Genomic DNA, 20,215 nt, shown 5'->3' with positions numbered 1-20,215 from the left:
AAATGGCATCAAATGGGGCCTATGTTATTGTCAAGACAAATGAGCTAATAATCATGAAACATGTTTTCCTCCACAGAGGAAAGGTGATGTAAATTCACCTGAATAACATGCCTCAATAAAATTCAAGACAATAACCATGTCACTAGTTGGTTTGCTCTTTTAAATAAATATCACAAATCCATAGAATTTAGAGTTAGAAAGAAACTTAGAGGTTGTCTTGCCCCACCATCATATTTTACAAATGAAAAAACTGATGTCCAAAGAAAAAGGGACAATCCTAACATCAAGCAAACATAACTTAACAGAGCTAGGTTTCTAACTCTGATACTCTAACCAGAAATTCAGAATTCTTACCCTTTCCTCATACTCCAGAACATTTTATTTAAGTCATCTAATTTTCTAGCTGTTTCATTAATTTATTTCAATACTCTTGATATTTTTTATGGTTCTCACACAAGTGCCCAGTTCTCACTCCTTGTGTAGATGCTATTTCAAATAGGGCAATGTCCTCAATTTTTCACATTAAAATTTTAAAGAATATTGTATTGCCAATATTCAACCAAATTTGTTTTATGTTAATAATGTTAAAACATTTTGTTAATGATGTATCCCTAACATCATGTAACTTTAAACAAATATTATTAAGATAAAGTCTTAAAGTGAAATAATTTAACTAAAAGTGAACTTATGAAAACTTTTTTTTTTATATTTGTCTGGTAGGATAATGATAAAGTCAGAATGACGACATTGATTAATATAGATTTTGAGTTAGAAAAGATCACCTGAAAGGATATATGAATGAGGTTTTTATTAGGAAGTCTCTTTGCAAAAAGCATTTTGTGAAGTACTGAAGATAAAAATAGAAAAGATATTCCATTTTTAAGAAACTTACCTTTTAAAAGGGGGACACATATGGAAAGTTTCAGCTACAAATCATATGGAAAGGTCCTATCATGTTTATGGTACAGCAGCAAAGAAGATGCTCGTGCTTTTTATTTAGTGTTATTTCCCCAGGTAAAATCATATCACATCAGGAGGAACTATTTGACAGCATGTAGGACTTTGATGCAAGAACTTTCTTTTCTATCTATTTAGTGGCTGTGGACATATGTGCAGGAACTAATGTGAGACTATCCATATGAGTTGCTTTCTAGGATGATAGCTGAGGGCACTTGACAAAACACATTGATATTGCAAAAACCCTTGAGATCAGGGTTGAGGTCTTCTTTGAGATCATCTAGTTCCAACCTCCTCCATTTTATAAAGAAAGAAAATGAGCCCAGATAAGTTAATTGATTTATGAATCACTTACAATCACAGGCATAAGTGGGAGAGGCAGGATTTGAATTCAATTCTTCTAATCCGAAATCCAGCATTTGTTTCTCTATACCATATTGCCTTTATAAGCTCCCTTTTACTAAATTAAACATATATATATATATGGTATACCTTAGTGTTAAAATATTAATATATATATATTTGATATATCTTGTACACTTGAAAAAGTATATGTATTATATATGTATATATATATATAATACATATAGTATAGTTCTAATATATATTTGATGATGTTAAATGACTTGATCGGGGTCACATAGCTAGTAAGTATCTCAAGTCAGATTTAAACCAAGGATGATGAGTCTTTCTAACTTTAGCCCAGCATTCTAACCAGTTACGCCACCTACTTACTCTACCATCTGTCTTCCCCATAGAATTTCCATATAAGAGCAGATATTATATTCTTTCTTGTGCCAATCATTTCAGATTTATTTAAGCACAATAATGGTACAGTGGTTTAAATCAACTAAATTTATGGCAAATCCTTTTATTGGCTTGAAAAATATAATATTCATAGACACATTATAAACATGTCTGAAGTCTATCAATTGTTGAAGCACTCCAAATCCATTTTATCATAACTAACTTGAAGGGAATACTTCTTGAATACATTGCTTAACTCAGTCTTAGGTTTGAATAATTTTTACTATAATGTTATTCTGAAGAATTTTTTTTCCATTTTCCTTGTTATTTTCCCATTTTTAATATTACCTGCTTGAAAGTAAATTCTTGACAATAAAAGTAGACATTTGGGAATTACTTAGTAAAAGCAAGGATAGAATAAAATAACCTCCATTGATGATAATCACATCACAGATAATATGTTTAAAATATTAATTAAAGAAGGAAATTCTGAGAAATTCTTCAATTTAACAATGGATAGAAAATATATGGGTAAGGTTCCAAAGGTATGTTAGGTCAAATGAAAATAGAGAAGCTTTAAAAAAAAAGGCAGAGTTCTTCATAAATTTCACATTATATATACATAAGCTTTATTGCTGAAATCTATATTGCCTATAGGATACATATAATATCTTACTAATTTATGATATTCAATAAAATGAATCTGTAATGTCATAAAATTGGTTTTATCTTTATGAATATTATGTTTATCTTTATCTTTAGTATATATATATATACTATATAGAGAGAGACTTAGCTAGTTTATGAACAAATAGTACAAAGATGCCAATAATTAGTTATTTCAATAAATGTTTGCAGTTTTAAATAATCATTTTTATTCTGTTCTTTCAAGTAATTTTGTAGATGCATCAATAAATTGCTTTAATAGCATATCCCCTTCTCTGACCACAATTTGTGAGGATGGATGGTGAGGGAATGATGTAGTGGATAGATTTCTAGACTGAATCAGATAGACTCAAATTCAAAGAAGTTTCAACTAGTTTGGGGACTAAGCTTTTTTAGCTTCAAATTCTTCATATGTAAACTGGGGATAATAATAGTGTCTAGCTCAGAATTGTTGTATATGTTTAATAAGATGCCATATATATAGCACTTTGCAAAATTTAAAATGTTTTATAAATGCTAGCATTTAATCAATCTGTGATATAATATCTTGCTTGGTTAACTGAATATTATAAACATTATTAGCTAAAGTTAAATAGTTAACAATGTCCACAATGAGGAAATAGCTAACAAACTCTCCTCCAAGGAAAATTAGAGTTTCTTTTTGTTTTTGTTTTTTGTTTTTTCCTTACTCAGAGGCATTCAGATTTTGTTGCTGATTGATAGGGATAACAAAGGCAGGAACTCAAGCTAAGTAAATAGAAAAATGTATAAATAATAAGTTATTATCTCAGTCTATTAATTAAATTGATGTCTTTACAGCTAAAAATAAATCCTTTTTAGTCTTTCTATACAATTCTAATTATACTATTTAAAAGTGATGGTGTTTTTCTCCAACAATCTAATCATAAGATAAAGATGAGGGAGAGGTTCAGTAAGGGCAGAGGATAGGCTGAAATCTGGAAAACAAAGGAAAATCAAAAATAGACTGAAATTTGAAACATCTAAGTTTTGACATTGCTTATTTAAAATTATGCTCTTCTCATGAAGAACAGAGAACCAATGTGCTCAAATAATGAACTGTTCTCACACCCATCAGATTGGCTATTATGACAAAAATGGGGGGGACAAATTAGGACACTGATACATTATTTGGGGAGTTGTGAATTGATCCAACATTTGAAGAGCAATTTGGAACTATGCTTAAAAGGTCATAAAACTGCACACCTTTTGAGCCAGCAATACCATCACTATGTGTGTATCGAGGAACAAGGGGGAGAATTTACATATACAAAATATTTATTGTAGATGAATTTTTTTTGGTGGCAAAGAATTGGAAATTGAGGAGATACACATCAATTGAGGAATGGCTGAACAAGTTGTGGTTTGTGTGTTACAAGAAATTAAACAGGATGATTTCAAAAAAACCTAGAAAGATTTATATGGCCTGAAGCAAAGTGAAGTGAGCAGAACAAGAAAAACATACATAGAAACAGCAGTGTTGTAAGACAACCAATTTTGAGTTAAATATTCTCAGCAATACAATGAGCCAAAACAATCCCAAACTTAAAATGAAAATTGCTATCCACTCAAGAGAAAGAATTGATGTACTCTGAATGAGAATCGGAGTATACTTTTTTAAATTTTTCTTTATTTTTCTTGCTTTGGGTTTTTTCTTCTGATCTGTGTTTTCTTTTGCAACATGGCTAATTTGTAAATCTATTGTGCATGACTGCACATGTATAATCTCTTTCAAATTGCTTGCCTTCCCAAAGAAGGGGGAGGGAAGGAAGGAAGGAGAAAATTCACAACTAAAAACTTTGTTTAAAAATGACTGTTAAATTGTTTTAGATATAATTCGAAATAAGACATTTATTTAATTCAAAAAAACTCTTCCTCCAAAAAAAATCATGATCTGCATTAATATAGTATAATAAAGTATTTTTTCACAACTCCTGCAAAAGGTGGGCAGAACAAGTATTTGTTGTCTCCATTTTAGAGCTGAGGGAAAAATTTCAGAGAAGGTAAATAACTAGCTTATAATCATGTCACTAATATCTGGGACAAGATTTAATTCCAAGTGTCCTGACCCCAAGGACAATGCACTGCTGGACAATGCACTATTCCACCAGATCTAGAAATAAAAAGTATAATGAAGAGCAGGTAGAAGGCTTTTTACTCCCTCCTTCAAAGGTTGATAATGTTGACAATGCCTTTTTTCCCCCTAACCAAGCAAGAAAACTTTCAGTCATTGATAAACTTTCTCATTACTTTTAAATGGAAAATCACAGCAGGGTTGGAATTTTAGTGTCCTGCAGGACAAGACAAACTGCCTTAAATCTTACTGCTGAATGGAATATCTGTGCTCTATAATGCTTTCTTTCAAATAAACCTTTATAATCATAACAAGGCTTAACATTGAATTACAACCATTCATTCAAAAGTTTCATATATGAATGCTAGCCAATATTACAGGATTTGTGTACTGGTAGGAAGTCCAAAGGTCACCCAGTTGAATGCCTAATTTTATAGAGGAAGAAATAGATGCTAGAAAGACAAAGGGAACAGACCAAAGTTAAACAATTAATCAAAGAGCCAAGATTCAGCCCTAGATCTCCTAACTCCTATTGGAACATTTTGTCTGTTTAGTCCATGGACCTTGAAGTAAGAACTATAATAGATTTTGTCTTCATTTATCAAACATAAGATCCAAAAGATTTCTCTGAACGAGTTTAAAAAAAAAGGCAAACATAAGTTTCTCTATCTAAACCAAATTAGCTTCAGGTGAATCATTTCTAATTCTAGTTGGTATAGTGTTATCAGTCTTAGATACAAATCCCCAGGTTAGCTACCAGTAAGTTACTTCTCCATCTTTTATACTTGAAAAGAGTCAGATCTGCTCCAAGATTCTCAGTAGGAATGTAAATAGCCTAAAGTTATTTTCTTGGAATAAGGTTGACCCCTCAAGATTTTCTTCCTCTTTGTTTCTTTTGCTAAAGAAAGTTACTGCCTAGTAGAGGAAGACACATCAGTGAACTATGTCTCCTGACCTATCACATCCTGCATATTGCTATGTAATCCACACCAGGATAAGACCAAAAACTACATAGCACAGATGTAAATGAATTGATTTCTAAACTTTGTTTTTCACTTAGACAATCACACCTGGAAGATCCAAAGCTTCTATATGTCCTCAGAAATTTTAGGACCAGAAATTTGGAGTGGAAAGGAACTTCATAGATCACCTTGTCCAATCACTTCATTTTATAGATAAGGAAACAGAGTCCAAGAGGCAGTGTAGCTAAGAAAAGAGGCCATTTTTTCTGACTAAATTTAGCACTCTCACAGCACAAATCTGACCAGCATTTTCACTGATCACTCCAAACTCATCAATAACACAAGCACTATTTACCAGTTAATTATCACTTGGCCTAATTAATCAGAGAAAGAAATGCAAAGAGGAAATAAAAGTGGCAGTGTATTACAAGTACTTATACAAATGTTTGGGGCAGCTAGGGGGTACAGAAAGATTCCTCTTTTCAATTCAACTCCAGGCTCAGATACTTCCTAACTGTATGAACCTGGGTAAGTCACTTAGTTTTGTTTGCCTCAGTTTCCTCATCTGTCAAATGAGCTAGGGAAGGAAATGGCAAACCATTCCAGTATCTTTGAGAATAAAATCCCAAATGGAGTCACAAAGAGTTAGACATGACTGAAAATGACTGAACAACCTACAAACAACAACACAAAAATGGTTAAAGTTAAAAATTGTGTAAAGAGAAATGAAATGTGTACATTTTTCCAAATAAAATCAGGCAAAATATATAAAATCTAAAAAGAAAAACCCATTCATGCTAGTAGTCATTTTGAATGTTTCCTACTAATTTATCCTATTGGGATTTTTGGTTTTCTTGATGAAATAAGATGAAGAATTTGCCACAATAGCTATTTTTATTAGAACAATTTCTGTTTGAGCAGTGAACTTCAGGTGGAGTCTTTTAAAACACAGTGAAGCATTAGTAAATCATATACTACACATTCTGTGACCCTAGAGATATGTGTTATTTTTGTAAATTAACCCACAATGGTTTAACCTAAGGTCAAGTTTAAACTATCAGGTTTCAACTAATTGTAAATTCCACCTCAATAAAAAGTAACCCTCACCACTCATTCATTTACAGAATAATTGTGCACCTGGCCAAGGTCAGAGAATTTTGATTCTTATTCTTTCATAAAATGAGTCCAACATTAAAAAAAATACCTAAACTATGGGAAGTATTACCTGTAAGAAATGTAATTTCTTTCCATTTCTGTTGACTTTCAAACAATTGAAATTGATGTTAAATTTCTTCTGCAAGATTCTTAATAAAAACTATTTGAAAAATGCATCCATATGAGTTGTCTATTTCCAACATGCTTTCATTTGTGACTGTGTTAGTATTGAATAGTCTTCCCAGAGAATAAGATCATATGAATCAAAAGTTCAAAACTTTAGGTTTACACATCTATCAAACATCATGAGCCAATGTACCAATAAAACAAGAATTGTTGATTAATCACCTACTATACCTATTAAGCACTACAAGTGCTAGATGTACAAATACAATAAGGAAACAACCCTGGAAGAGAATATGAAGTGGATTCTGTAGAGCCATGAAGATAGTCTTGGATTTAGATTTAGAAGACCTGACTTCAAATCCTGGCTCTATCATTGGCTAATTATGTCACCTTGGAAAAGTTATTTAATATTCCTGAACCTCAATTTACTTCTCCTGGATAAGAGAGACACATCACCTCATTGAATAATACTATGTATTACATTGAATTGAATTGTATGTATTACAGTCTCCTCAAGGGAGGAGACTTACTGTAAAAGAGTAGTTAGAAAATGATAGGATGCTTTCTAAAACACAGAATTATATAATACAATAGAAAAGACCCAAGAAGTCCTTGGGGAAATGAGGGAAATTGCCCATGGTCACACATTATTAAATACATACAGTACATACAGAAATAGAGGTTGAATCTTAGTTCTCTCATTATGAGATCAGCATTCTTTTCATTTAAATCTGCTAAGGCTGCCTAATAGCTGGGATGATGATGATGATGATGATGATGATGATGATGATGATGATGAATGATTCATTAATTCTTTCTGTCCATTGGGATCCATAGAAACTAATTACAGTGTTCAACAGCCTTAAAAAGTGAATACAATTCTAAGTTCTCAGGAGTTCAGTTATTTCTTCCTGATAGATTCAAGACCAATGCTTTCCAAGAATCATTTATTACTATTAGGACCTTCTGAAGTGTCTTTCAAGTTGAACATTTTAAGACATTATTTCAGCAGAGTGAAGTACTTAGGTAAGAGGTATCAGAACCTCTTTATGATAAACTTTTAAGATCTACAAGCATACATGTAATATTTAGAGTCCTCTTTAGATCACAAATAATTTTTATAAATATGTTAATATTAAAGGATGATACTTTAGTACAAAATATTGAATAGAAACCTTTTGGTATCATAAAAAAATAACATAAAAGCACCTACTATATGTCAGATACTGTGCTAAGTGTTTTCCAAATATTACCTCACTTGATCCTCACAACTTTATGAGCTACTTCATTTTATGATTAAGGAAACTAAGACAAAGTTTAAATGATTTGTCCAGCATCTCACAGATAGTAAGTGGATGGACGCCACATTTGAACTCAGATCTTCCCTACTCCAAACCCAGCCCTCTGTTTACTAGATCCCCCAGTTGCTAAAAAAAATAAAAATAAAAAAAAGATCCTATTGGTGATGTTTTTGTCTGATTTGTAACCATAATTTTTTAATAGTAGGAGGCTTCCCAATAAGAAAAAATCTCTCTACTAAATCCATATCAATTACTGTTTGACTATATGGTTGAGTGGATAGAATATTGATCCTGAAGTCAGGAAGACCTTACCTGAAATATAGCTCTAGATTCTTCCTAGCCATGTAACCCTGGGCAAATTATTTTATCTCTGCCTGTCTCAGTTTCCTCAACTGTAAATGATGATAATAATAGCACCTACTTTATAAGGTTATTATAAGGATCAAATGAGATTATTTATAACGTACTTGGCACAGTGCCTGGTACAAAGTAGACAGTATGTAAATTATTTTGTTGTTATTAATTGTTATTGTCATTATTATATTTATATTACATTATTTGTTATTAATAACAATCATTATATTGCTATATAATATGCATTATATTATTGTTTGCTGTTATTATTTTAACGGTTCAGAAATCTGTAATCTAGAAAGTTGTCTGGGGTACTGAGAGGTTAAATTATGTGCTATGGGTCAGAGAGTCAATATATGTTAGAGATTGGATTCCACCTTGTGCTCTTCATTCTGTCTTACTGTAAAAGCTTTCTAATTAAATATATCATGGTTTACTTATGCACAAATTAAATATCATTCTACTGCTACCTCATTACTGTTCCTCATGCTTCCTCATTCTTTATTTGTTATTTTCTAAAAGGTCACTTGGATTGACTATCTGAATGTGAATATCATTCCCCTTGGAGTTCTTCAATATTTTCTCTTAATCCTAAGAACAACCTCATGATTATATAGGAATAAAAGGCATTTCTTGTTTCAATTAAAAACAATATAGTCTCACTCTAGAACAATTGATCTCTTAGAAATGAAGGGCGAAAAAAAACCCTCACTTTTTCCCATGGTGAATTCCTTATTCAAAAGACCTAAGTTCAAATCCTGATTCTGCTACTTAGTAAATATGGGACCCTGTGCAAGCCAAGACCTCTATGCTAACGAGATCAACCAAATCATTTCCAATGGAGCAGTAATGAACTGAACCAGCTATGCCCAGAAAAAGAACTCTGGGAGATGACTAAAAACTATTACATTGAATTCCCAATCCCTATATTTATGTACACCTGCATTTTTGATTTCCTTCACAAGCTAATTGTACAATATTTCAGAGTCTGATTCTTTTTGTACAGCAAAATAACGTTTTGGTCATGTATACTTATTGTGTATCTAATTTATATTTTAATATATTTAACATCTACTGGTCATCCTGCCATCTAGGGGAGGGGGTGGGGGGGTAAGAGGTAAAAAATTGGAACAAGAGGTTTGGCAATTGTTAATGCTGTAAAGTTACCCATGCATATATCCTGTAAATAAAAGGCTATTAAATAAAAAAAAAATTGGAAAAAAAATAAAAAAAAATAAAAACACAATAACCATCACATTTATTAAAATCACAAAGACTTTGCCTTGAAGGAGATCTCAATGATTATCTAGTGCAAACATTCTTCTGAGATCTTTTTATGGAGGTCATGATGTCAATGATGATATTAAGATGTTTTAATTTCTAGTGCAGTAAATATCTATAGAACTGATATGAACAATAGCGAAGACAAAGAATGTCATAATTTTTTCAGAGTGTGAAGGGATCTTGGGAGCAAAATGTTTGAGAACCACTAATTTTTAAACTAGCAAAAAATATTAATCTAATACACTTAACAAGTATAATCATCTAAATTGCAATTTATATGTTATTGTTGTTTTGGTAGCTTTTTGTTTTCGAAAAGAATTAAAGTGAAAACCGGGGGTTTTTTTGGCAAAAAAAAAAAGACCTCTATGCTATCTCAATCTTTTCATTTTAAAAATGAGGGAATTGCTCTAGATAATTTCTTGAGTCCTTTTTTGGCTTTCATGTTCTAGGAATCCAATTCAAGAAGCAACCTGCATATACATTTAGAGTTAGACCTGACTGAGACTCTGGACAAATCATTGTACCTCCCTGGATCCTCAAGTGTAAAATGAAGGGTTTTTCCTAAGATCAGAAGTGTCAAACATTCTGAAGTTCAGCCTGCACCAATTTAAAATGTAATAAGGAAATATTTAACAAAATAATAAAAGTGCAATACAACATTTTTTTGTTCATCTGGGTCTTACTCTTCATGAACCTATGGACCATAATGTCTATGGGCTTTTCTTGACAAAGATACTAACTGAAAGGGTTTGTTATTTCCTTCTCCAACTGAGGTAGAGTTTAACTGACTAGCTCAGAATCACACAGTTACTAAGTGTCTAAGATCAGATTGGAATTCTTCCTGACTCCAGACTCAGTGCTCCATTCATTGAGCAACCCAGCTGCCTCTCCAACAGAACGTAGATAATGCTAATTAATGTATTTTTTCTATGTATTCCCCAAGGATCTTTATGGGTAGCTTGGTTTCTCTAACATTACTGATCTAAATAAACTCCAAGATTCCTCCAAATCTAAATCTGTAATCCTGTTATACCTATGATTAAAAAATGTATTTTAAAAGTATAATTCCCCTAACTCAGTTTACTGTATCCTCATAGAATCTTTTCCAATCTAGGGAAAATATGGTTGCAATTATTCCCACTATATGTGAATTTCACTAGTATATTTCTGCTCTAACCCATCAATAATCAACATAAAGTATTTAGCAACTCTACAGACCTAGAACCGTGTTAAAAGTTGTGAATATGTTTTCTATTTTATCAACATTATAAATAACAAAAACATATGAAATAAATAATAAAATATATTCCTCCAGTCTGATATCAAGCTTTTATTAATTAATTTTTGCCCACAATGCTTCAACTCCACATGTAACTAAGTCTACAGAAGCTTAAATACCCATTCCTAGGAAATATCTGACTGTGAAATTAAAGTGAAGGAGAGAATGGAGTCAAGGAAATGAAAAAAGGAGAGAAAGAAAGCATAAGAGACTAAAAAAGGGAGAGGAAAGAGAATGGAAAGATGTTGGAAAGAGAAAAAATGGATGGAAATAGAAAAATGATCAAGTCAAAAGAGTTGAAGAGAAGTAGTTGGAGAGAGGAATAAAAGAAGTGAGGAGAGGAGAGAATAAAAGAGTGAGAGGAGAGAAGTAATGAAAAAGGGAATAAAAAAACAGTTGTGGAAGAAGGGAGGCAAGGAGAGAGGAAGAAAAGGAAAGGGAAAAATACAGGAGAGAAATTCAGAAATGGGAGAGAAAAGGAGGAAGGATAGATGGGGAAGAAAGAAAGACTGTCGTATTCTGTTAGTGCAATGTAGTCATATTAAGTTAAATGATCTTTCTTCCACTTTTTTTTTCTGATGTTAAAGGGAAAGAAATAACACCTGATTTCCTTGTTATAATGAGAGAGATGAACTACAATTCATAATGTACCACTGAATCAAAAATAAATCTATGGAGGAGAGAGGGAATTTATAATGGGTTTTATTGTATATGGAAAGGGCCAGTAGAATGCCTAGACTGCTGATTTTTTTATAAGCAAAAGACCTGGGGAAAAAACAATTCCTCTCAGCCAAATATTAAGTACCTATAAAAGAAAACCATGACCTTAATAAGATAGTAAATTATTTTTCACAATTTTCATGTGTTGTATTGCACCTTACAACACAAACAGAGCTAAAAAAAGGTCATAGCAGATACTTCATTTGGTTAAGATCTGCATACATTTGAATTGATAAGCATATTACAATTACAAGTATTTAAATGATGCATCCCTTTCTCCACATAAGAATTTAGATATTAATTTAAGTTTTCATTTACCTTCAAACATGTTCATCTTTTTTCATATTCTTCTTACTCTGTGGTAATTAGAGTTTCCAGATTCTGTGGAATTCATTTCTTAGAAATTTCTTCAAAGAAATTATAGTTCAGGGAATAAAAGTATCCACTGGAAACATCCACTTAAGTGATTGGATTTTGCATGTGGCTAAAGAGCTACTACAGCAAATGAATTATGTCTTTATTGTAGGCAACACAGCAAAGATTACAAGGAACTTCCCCCTTTAAAAAGATAATACACTCAACAGGAACCAAATAGAGAAAATCTTAGAGGAAATATTTCACAAATTTCAACATATCCTAGAGGATAACATTATAAGCAAAATTTTCTTATGAGGCTTTAAAATAATCAATATATCATTGCGAAATTTGAAGCCAGAGGACCTGGGTTTGCTTCCCAACTCTATACTTAAAATCTGTGACTCTTTGGCTAAGTGCCTCAAAATCCCTGAACTTCCATTTTTACATCTATAAAATAAGGGGACTGGACATATAGTTTTTTGGGGGTTTTCTTTCTCCCAGCTCTAAATCTACAATCCTATACCTCTATACCTAGGATTCTTAAAGTTAATTTTTAAAACAATATTTTAACACTCTTATTTAGGTATAATTAGATTCCTTTGTAGTCCCTTGAATTTTAGTTTATAAATTTAAAAATACCATAGTCAACTATGGTACTTCATGCTTGTAATGTCTCCTGTTCAGAGAGACTAATCCTGATAAAGCATTGGAGCTTGGGAGTTCTTAGTTGCAGTAGGCAAAAAGCCAACTAGATGTCTGAACTAAGTCTGGCACCAATATGGTGAGGCCCCAGGATGCCTAAGGAGGCTCCAACCAGCTCAAATCAGAAACATGGAGCAGATTAATATTTCTGTGTCAATCCTATTGGGATCTGGCCCATGAATAGCCATCACATTTCCGGCCTAGGAAAAAAAGTCAGGCAGATAAAGAGATAGACTGTCAGACAGACCATGAAACATAGATAAATAGAGGTATCTAGCTTTACCAGGCTGGGACAGGCGCCCATGGCACATACACAAAAAAAAAGTTAAGCATCTGCTCTATGCCAAATATAAATTGGTTATATTAGCATGAAAGTATATCAGGAATTATTTCTCTTAAATTCATCACAAGTCAATGGTTCAATGGGGCCAATGATAAAATAATTATGAAAAGAACTGTTATTTGGAAATCTGCAACTATTATATAAAAATCATGTGTTCAATTTAATACACATTTAATGTTACCCATTGGGTATACATACTGAGATTAACTGAACGAACATTATTATTTAACTGGTAAAGCAAGCTTTTAGTTAGAAATCATGGAAATTATTTTATTTATTTTTAAATTATGAATAAAGAAAGAAATATAATTTGTGTTTCTCTTAAGCAACCAAGAACCTTTTCTTACATCACTTTAACAAGTGTGAGAAAAATCTATGCTAGCTGTTTGCCTTTTTGCTAGGCAGACTTTCCTAAGGCTCTGTGTCCTGTTCCTTAACCACTCCACTTAACTTGCCCAGACTCCTCTCTGAAAAGAAGGGTCAAGCAACCATGGTTACATTTCTCTTCCTTGCTTCCTTCCTTCCTTCCTTCCTTCCTTCCTTCCTTCCTTCCTTCCTTTCTTTTTATATATATCTGCAAGCCACAGACTTCACCCTTCCCCATAATTTTGCAATGCTTCTTGACATTAGGGATAGACTATCCTGGAACATTCAGTAGAATATACTATAAAACTCATATTCATCTGTTATTTGAAAATTATAGAAGATAACCTGGGCATTTAGGGGACATGGTGAAATGTGAAAATACTAAATAAATGTGGAAGCAATGTAAATGAAGATGGAACCAGGAGTTGGAATTTGCTTTCTAGTTGAATATCTTCCACTAACGAGTTCTAAGAAACTGGAGGAAAAATCAACTTCAACCTCAGTTTCCTCATATGTAAAAAACAAAATGAAGAGTAAATAGACTAATTCCTAATATCTCTCCCCATTTTGATGTACATAACAAAGGGACATTTAGTGGATTGGAAAATTTGTTGTTGTTTGCCTGACCCATTTAGGATTTTCTTGACAAAATATATGGAGTGATTTGCCATTTCCTTCTTAGGTTCATTTGGATGATGAGGAACTGAGACAAATGTGGTTAAGTGATTTGCCCAGGATCACACAGCTAGTAAGTGTCTGATGCTATATTTGATCTATTCCTGACTCCAGGACCAGACTTCTATCTACTGGTTTACCTGGCTGTTCAGAGGTTAGGAAGATATACAGTGATTTTCTGAAACCCTGAACAGTGTGTTTGAAAACAAAGAGGCCTTCCTAAACTGTTAGACCAGAAGCAGAAAGCAGTACAAATTTTTAAGTTAGTACTTAGTAAAACACACATACACACACACACACACACACTCACTGAACACCTATTTTAGCTTTCCAATTAACATTATACTGCTATAATCAGTCATCATTTCCTGATATAAAATTAAATCTGAATGCTTGAGTCCACAAGACTATCTCTTGTAGGCTATTTTGTGTGGAAGTCAAATAAGCTGATATTTAAAGCAGATTAAGCCTGAAAAGGGGAACTAGATGTTGTAATGGATAGAGCATTAGCTTGGAATCAGAAAGACTGAGATTCATGAGTTCAAATCTGGTCTGAGACATGTACTAGTTTTGAGCTATTATCAATAAATCAAAGGCTGTTCCAAAAGTGGTATCAAAAGAGTATTTAAAAATCAAAGTCATGGTAAAAATCAAATATCTCTTTGATTTATCACAGTATCACAGCCTAAATTATGTTTATTTAAGCTAGTGCCTTACAGTAGAAAGACAACTGAATTGCAGTTGATGAAGCTTGGTCAAGTCATTTAACACTGTTTTCTCAGTTTCTTCATCTATAAAATGAACTGCAGAAGGAAATGGCAAATTACTTCAACATCTTTATCAAGAAAACCCCAAATAAAGTTGCAAAGAGTTGGACACAACTGAAATTACTAAACACCAAACTGAAATGACTAAAAAGAGAATAAGTAGAAACCTGTTCCATTTCTGTTTAAGAAGAATCCTAAGATCTATAGTAACCTAATATTTGATAAATTCCAAAACTCCATCTTCTGGAATAAGAACTCACTATTTGTTGCTAGGAAAACTGGAAAATAATGTGAGAAACTCAGCATAGGCTTACATCTCATACCCCATAGCAAAATAAGGTGAAAATAGGTACATGATTTGAGCATAAAAGATGATATCACAAATTAGAAGAATAAGGGATAATTTACCTAGCACATCTTTAGAGAATGGAGGAATTTATGACCAAAGAAGAATGAGAGAACATGGTAAAAGGCAAAATGAACAACTTTGATTACATTAAATTGAAAATGTTTTTGCATCAAATAAATGCAAACAAAGCCAGCAGAAACAAGAGTAAAAGGAAAGTACAAAGCTAGCGAAAATATTTACTGTCAGTGTTTCTGATAAAGGTCTCATTTCTAAAATATATAAAGAAGTGTGTCAAATTTATAATACAAGTCATTCCCCAAATGACAAATGGTCAAAGGATTTGAACAATCAATTTTCTGATGCCATCTATAGTTATATGAAAAAATGCCCTAAATAACTATTGATTAGAGAAATGCAGATTTAAATAACTTTGAGGTACCATCTGCACCTCTCAAGTTGACTAAGATGACAGGGAAAAATAACAATAAATGTCAGAGTGGATGTGAGAAAACTGGGACACAAATGCGTTGTTGGTGGAGTTGAAAAATGATTCAATCATGCTGGAGAACAATTTGGAACTATTTGTGCATACTTTTTGACCAAGCAGTGCCATTACTGGGTCTGTATTCCAAGGAAGAGGGAAATATTGAAGGAGGAGAAAGGAGAGGATCTTTGTCAATTCTATAATAAAAATGGACCTGACTCAATTTCCAAAAACATACTCAATACATATAATTTAATACAACTGGCTTTAGGAAATTTTAAAAGTGTTAAAATAAGGAAAAAGAAGAAACAGCTGGAGGAAGGGGTTCCAACGAAACTAGGTGAAAAGCAGGAAGAATCAGATAAGAATGGAGGTAAGTACAATTCTGAGTGTGATGCTTCACAGCAGGAGAAATTAGATCATTCCTCATCTCACGACCCTCCCCCCTCAATTAACCCTTCATGGGTGGAGGGAGAAGGAAGAGGGGGAGAGGCAGTAATACAATCAGAACCACCTATTAAGGAGAATATGACAAGATTAGAAAAGGCATTAATTAAAGCAAAAAATGAAGGAGAAGATGTATCTGATTTTATAAATGCATATCCTGTGATTGAAAAGCTTGACTCTTCAGGTCAAAAAAGGAGAAGATACACTCCTTTTAATTTGGAAAAAATTAAAAATTTGAAAAAGGGTTGCACTCTTTATGGGGTTACATCCTCTTATGTTAAGCTGTTACTAGATAATTTCTCTTATGAAATCTTAACCCCAAATCATTGGAAAGAAGGAGAAAGGACCCACATGAGCAAAAATGTTTGTAGCAGCTCTTCATGTGGTAGCATTGAATTGAAAAATGAGTAGATGTCCATCGATTGGGGAATGGCTGAACAAGTTTCGGCATATGAACATAATGGAATATTATTATCCTATAAAAATGATGAACAAGCTGATTTTAGAAAGGTCTGGAAAGATTTACTTGAACTGATGCTGAGCAAAACAAGCAGAACCAGGAATACATTGAACCACTGAGAAGAACAAATCTTTCATAGTTGATTAGCACACATTTTTGCTGTTATTGTGTACAATGATCCAAAGCAATCCCAATAGACTTTGGACAGAAAATGCCATCTGTATCCAGAAAAAAGAACTAAAGAGACTGAAAGTAAATCAACACATGCTATGTTCACTTCTTTTTTCTTTTTTTTAAAATCAATACTATGTTTTTCCTTTTTGCTCTGATTTTCTGCTCCCAAAGTGGATCATGAAGCAATGTACGTTAAAAATAGATAAATTTACTAGGAAAAAAGAAGAATTCTAAAATCTTAAGATTTAGGCAATGCAAGTATTAAGCGTGTTCTATGGGATGCTAGTCATGGCCATCTTGGAATTGCTGAACAGCATTCTTGAGATAAAACCTCTTAAAACTACAAATCAGAGCTGATCCGTAGAAAACCCAAATTCATTTTAACATTAAAAAAGTCAGTATACTCATCCTAATTCTTTCCCTATGAAATTCTGTTTACTAAATGATATAAGAAATATATAAAATAAATCCAATCATACTAAATGGATGCATTATTTTGCTTCCATCTTATCTGGCACATAGAATAAAAATTTACCTCAAGAAACAACCTTAGAAGTAATTTAATCCACTCTGTTCCCAATTTTACAGTTTAGGGAATGAATCAGATATTTAGTAAACCAAGGCTTGTGCCCAGCTTTTTCAACTGCAATTCAGTTGTCTTTTCACTATAGAGCACTAAGTTGAATAAACAAAATTTAGTCTGTGATTCTATATGATAACCAAAGAGATATTTGATTTTTATCATTATTTTGATTTTAAATGCTATTTTGATTCCATTTTTAGAGTAATTTGTGATTTTATAATAATAGCTCAAAATAGATAGTAATTATCACATAACACTAAGCTCTTTGCAATTATTATCTCATTTGATTCTCATAACAACTCTGGGAGGTAGGTGAATCATTAACCCCATTTTATAGAAAAGGAAACTGAGGCAAACAGAAGTTAAATGCCTTGTCCAAGGTGATGCAAATGCTAAATGTCTGAAGTAATATTTGAACTCAGATCTTCCTGAATCCAGACCCAGTTCTCTATCCACTAAGCTATAATTTTAAATAATTAGTTTTAAAAGCATTATTAATTACTGCTATATATTCTCTCATATTCAGAATATGAGTTATTGTAAATATGGCCAAGGTTAATTTACCTCGAAACAAGAAATATCAAACAATATTCCATAAGGAAATATGTTAATTGAATGGTAAGAGCATTAGCATGGGTATAAGGAGACCTGAGTGTGAATCCAAGCTCTGATATTTATTATATCACCATGGGTGATCTTCTCTGTGATCTTCAATTGTTTTCATATATGAAATGTAAATAAAAAGATCTGCACTACCTAGCATTATCAAAGGATAATTACAGAAGAAAAGCAACTTCACAAACCTCAAGTTTTATATAAAGATTAGCTATAATAACCGCCCTAATATTCCTTTAGCTTAGTGGACATAGAAGGTAGACAAGATTTTTCTTTAGATCACACCAAAATTCCTAGAATTATGTCTAGACTGTATGGATATTAAAGTTTTCAACTTCAAAACAATGATGTTTTAAAATAGTAATTGCATTCTCCAGTGTTTATTGCCACTACTGAGCTTCATTTAAGAATGGAGGTTTCTTGCTGAACTGAGGCTTGAGTGTAATACAAAGTATGCTCATAAAAACACTATCACTATACCTAGAAATCAAAAGAAAAAGCAGAATACATTGAGCAGTCTACAAAAACATATGATACTGTGCAAATGTGGCATCTATCTTGATATGAGTTTTCCTATATTTATTGTGGGAAAATACATGATTTCATTTTTAATACAACTATTGGGTCCTCTGAGAAATTCACATTGTCTTGAATTTATCTAAATAGATAAGCTCAACTTTTCTATAACATTGGGGGTTCTATACAATTTTAATTTTAATTTTAGAAACACATACTTATGGCTAGAGATAGCCACTTCTTTGTCGGGGCAGATAAATTGTACTTACAGCCAAGAATATCAGAGCACTATTTTTGTCATATGCTTATCAACATTTAAGTCATCACCATATAGCAACAGAATGCTTAACAAGTTCATTTTATCTGCAGTTCTCAATTATCCAACATCTATTTTTATATTTCCTCAGAGAGGGAAAAAAATAATTAAACCAGTATAGAAAGTGAAACATACTCTTGTAATTCCCATCTTTAATTTGAATTAAAGCTGTTAGAGTGATAACCAAGAACAATGCTAGTTACTTTGAAGTTGTAGCAATCAGTAAAATAAAACTTACCCTAATAAAACTGATTTTTCCCAAGGATATTTGTTACATTTTCCCCCTAAATATTTCTATTAGTAAGTTTAAGGACATCATTAAGGAACCATGAAACTAAGTAGGTAGGTAAACATCCAGAATAAAATACTGTTTTTTTCTTTTTTTTTTTTTAATTTGGTACCTTCCTTTTACAACATAATATGTTTCTTGATTGACACTCCTTGTTAGTGAAAATAAAATCAAGTGTTTCCTGATATATGAATTAGCTTGGCTGGCTGTTAGCTAATATACGAATTCATTTGGCACAGTGTTATCTATATGCACTGTATCAGATAAAACTGAGAGCTAACATTGTAAGCCACTGTGTTTGGGAAAAAATGTCCTGGCAAGATTTTGAAAAGCATTGGCCCACGACAGAGGTATGGGTGGATATCATAATAAGTGAATTCAACTTACTTTAATTGTCTGAAAGGCCAAAAATTAACAAAGGACAACAACAACAAAAAAGTAAAGTAATCTCAGAAAGGTATGCCCCATTTTACTAAGAAAGTGGCTATTATTAGTCTTTATGGATGAATAGTTGTGAACAACTTCTGCATTTGTAATGGTGGGAGTTTCCATACCAATGAACTCACAGATCCTGGGCAGTAGTTATGTTATTTATGAATCCTACATTACTGATTCTATTACTTTAGCTAATACCCTGTATAAGCCCCCTTTTAGGGGGGAATATGATATTATGGATATAGAGAATTTAGAGTCAGGAAGGGTTGGGTTCATATCTTCCCTCAGTCACTTAAAAGCAGTGGAGCTTAAGTATACCCACAACCTCTCTTAGCTTCAGTTCCTAATCTATAAATTGAGGAGGATGGACAAGGACATCTCTAAAGTTCTTTAATCTATAAATCTATGATCTTATAAAAGATCCATGTATTTTATAATATCATAAATCACTTTCCAGTTCCTTATTTTTAGTATTCATTTTGTTAATCATTCATTCAACATATATTGTGGATTTTGAAAAGGATTTCAAAAAATGTCCACAAGGTTTCTATCTGGATCATCTTTCTCAAACTGAGGAGTCAAAACCTTTTAGGGGGCTCATAAAGGAGCTCTGACAAGTAGTAATGACTATTTAAAGCTGAGGTTTCCAATGACTTCTCCCATGTTGTGTGATAGCAATGGCATTTAAATCATG

General features: G+C 32.4%; 1 protein-coding gene across 4 annotated transcripts in view; it reads right to left on the bottom strand.

The window, feature by feature from the left end:
• ERBB4 (erb-b2 receptor tyrosine kinase 4) overlaps window positions 1–20,215 on the bottom strand; it is a 1,320,366-nt gene that overhangs the window by 1,085,085 nt on the left and 215,066 nt on the right. The window lies entirely within an intron of this gene.

The sequence above is a fragment of the Sarcophilus harrisii genome, chromosome 3 (assembly GCF_902635505.1).
Source record: "Sarcophilus harrisii chromosome 3, mSarHar1.11, whole genome shotgun sequence".
In the NCBI taxonomy this organism is placed as follows: Eukaryota; Metazoa; Chordata; class Mammalia; order Dasyuromorphia; family Dasyuridae; genus Sarcophilus; species Sarcophilus harrisii.
The sequence above is the reverse complement of the archived record's forward strand: the minus strand, read 5'-3'. Positions and strand labels throughout refer to the sequence as shown.